This window comes from Notothenia coriiceps, unplaced genomic scaffold, assembly GCF_000735185.1.
Source record: "Notothenia coriiceps isolate Sejong01 unplaced genomic scaffold, NC01 NC01_scaffold00030210, whole genome shotgun sequence".
Lineage (NCBI taxonomy): Eukaryota > Metazoa > Chordata > Actinopteri > Perciformes > Nototheniidae > Notothenia > Notothenia coriiceps.
In genome coordinates, this window is record NW_011362911.1 from 376,797 (window position 1) to 380,027 (window position 3,231).

The window sequence follows — 3,231 nt, forward strand, 5'->3', positions numbered from 1 at the left end:
GGTGATACTTTTGCTTATGGAAAGTCATAACTGTGAGCTAATGAGCAGGCATAATATGCTGTTTTGTCTTTTTCAACCATCTGCTCAGTATTGTTTTTATTCCACAAAACACAACTTTCTCCCGTTGTATACCCCAACTTTGTTGTTGTTTTTCTTTGAAAGCCATTTATTTGCTGCATTAATGTAGTTAATGAAATGTAAAATGCCAACTTTAATGCAATTTCATGATGGATGACTTTTAACAGTCAACATATTGTGAGTGTAACTGCTGAACTAAAACAGACCAGGTTTCTATACATGGCGATAAAGGAAGGCCAATTACTGTTTTCTCGTTATACACATTCGCTTGTACATTTCTCCTCAGCATTTTAGACAAACAGGATTAAACTTTAACAATCCCTGCAGGGAAATTGAGAACATGTTGCATAATGTGGGCCTTAATACTTTTTTGTTTACACACACAATTGAGTTTTTATATTAAGATGCGGGAGAAATGAAGTTGTAATCTTGAGACAATGGATAAACCAAATGCGTAACAAACAGATACACTCGGGTTGTAAAATCCAGAAATGGTACTTTTGCATTTTGTTAGAACAACCTTTTAGTACCGTAGACAGATGTCGTTCTGATAGCTGGACTTTAAAGTGTGATTAAATGCATTTATTGTTTGGTTGCGTCTTAATTGTCTCAATCTTAACAAAATCATTTTATCAGCATTATTTATAAAGGTTAATATTGCAATCTCTATTGTTCTTTCTATAGATACCGTTAAGAAGTTATTCTCACTTTACTCCGCAATAACTGTGCCTTGAAAGGAACGTTATTTTAAAGCAGGGAGCAATAAAACATCACTAAGACAACAGAAACAACATTAAACATGGACGAACACTGGAAACCTGCCACTGGTCACTATGAGCACCAGCAGCATGTTGACGTGAGCCAAACCTAACCCAATATATGAGCCAATGGTGTCTGCGAGATAATTTACCTTTTGCTTGAAATTCCCCCAAGAGAGAAAACACATCTCACGTTTCTAAAAATATAATCCATTCCCAGGGGCTTTTCAAAGTCTGAAAGACATTCTGATTTGAGATTTTAGTCTGTTTTTGGCTATTTTCATCTGTCTAAAAATACAGGCAAACGCAGTTTTATTCCACAAATTTAGCAAAATATGTTTCCATGTCAGCAAGCACAACCTGTTTTGGTGCACATAGAACACATAGTTATGCAATCGTAGTTATTATATTCTCTTGTCTTTTGCCAGCGTGTGGTTGGCAGAACAATGGCTATGAAACACAATCAAGAGAATATTTTCAAGGAGATGGAAATGATGCACGCCTCGGGGCGCACACACACAGAGCTGTAAAACCCCCCCATTTGTCCTGTTTTAGCTGCATATGTTTTCATACCCACCATGTCAAAATAATTACAAGAAGTACATGAAAAATTAAAACATTACACTGTTATTTGTGCGGCGTGCGCTGTATGATAATGGTCAACATCGTTATAATGAATAGGAAATCTGCATGTGTAAGTAGGCAGGCTTAAATGTGAAAATAGCACATCTTAATGTGTTGCCAGATGTCTGTAGTTTTCTTACACCTGTTGTATTCTGGTTACTTCTATCTCTATGCAATAATTAAATGCAAGGCAGTTCCTCCCCCAAAACCCATTTTTAACTGCCTTCAGTAGAGTTTGGTTTTACATTTCCTTCAGTGAGTTAACACCCACAATATACTTTTATGTAATGTGTGTTTCTTTTGGCTTTTGTGTGTGGAATAATTGATGGACAAAATACATTATTTACCCCCTTGACACATGTAATGATATACACCTTTCTTCTTTTAACCTGCACTCCCTGGCAGTGTTGTCTAAGTCGCTTTATTCTCTGGAAACTCTGTCAAATCCAGTTCCCTGTGATTTGTCTAGAGACTTTTATCCGTCGACTCAACAATCGGTTGTTTTGATTGGTTTTAGGCCAACGGCACTGTCAGACTCAGGGATATAAAAGAGAATCAGAAATCATTATCCCATTTGTACAAGATTTTAAGTTGTGGAAAGTCCTGGTGATTCTTTAAACTTCCCTCAAACGCCTCAGTGTATGCAGAGTATGCTGGGCCTCTTGAGCACAGGGGTTTAAGAGCCTGTTATTTGATGTGTTGTTTTGCATATACAAGTAAGCAAGTACAAAGTTCAGGGCCGAGTCAGTTTAAATTAACGTTTTTTTAAGCTTGAGAAGAGCCTTTTTAAATTGAGCGCTTCATTGAAGGAAAGTCATCGGAGAGTGCATCGGTAATGAAAGTGTAATTCTGCCAAAGGTTGTTTTGGTGAACTTTTAATTATTGATGTTCAGCATCTAACACTCAACACAATGAAAGCAAGGACAGCCTCAGAGTTTTGGTAAATGTAAAGTGCACAGAGAAGCATCAACCCTAATCCAAATGGTTCTTCTATGTGTTTTGTTCAGAAGTTTGGACGCTGATTCCAACAGTCTCATGCTGCAGAAGACTTCAAAACCTTGGTGGTGAGTAGGAGTACATCGACGTTTCTTTTATATTTATAAATAAAAATACATGAATGGTAATAATACATTTGCCATCTATTGAGTATTACAACATTCATGGACACTTTTTTATTAAAAGAAAAACATCCAACAGAGATATGGTTGGATAGAATAACTGCATGTTATTACTTAAACATATAATAATAATAATAATAACTTTTATTTATATAGCGCTTTTCAATAACCCAAAGTCGCTTACAAAAAAAAATTAAAAGTACAGAAAGGGGGTGAACAGGCAGAAGACAACATATTGGACAAGAAAATTGAACATGAACATTACATGAACAGGCAAAGGACAACACAGGGGGGGAGCAAGCATAGGACAACGAGCAAAAGACAACATAATGGAAAAGAGGAAAGAAAAAGTTGATGAATGTATGAATAAGAGATGCAGCGTGGGGTGAATAAGAGATACAGCGTGGGGTGTGAGTGAAGTCAGTGGGTTGGGGGGTAGGGTAAGTTGAAGGCCTGGGAGAAGAGGTATGTTTTCAGCTGGGTTTTGAAGGTAGACAGTGTGGGAGAGTGGCGGACAGATTGGGGGAGGGAGTTCCAGAGGCGGGGTGCTGATCTGGAGAATGCTCTGTTGCCAAATGTTTTGAGTCTTGATGGGTGCGTATGGGGAGCGTATAGAAGCCGCTCACGTCGAGCTGTGGGCCTCTGTCGCCTGA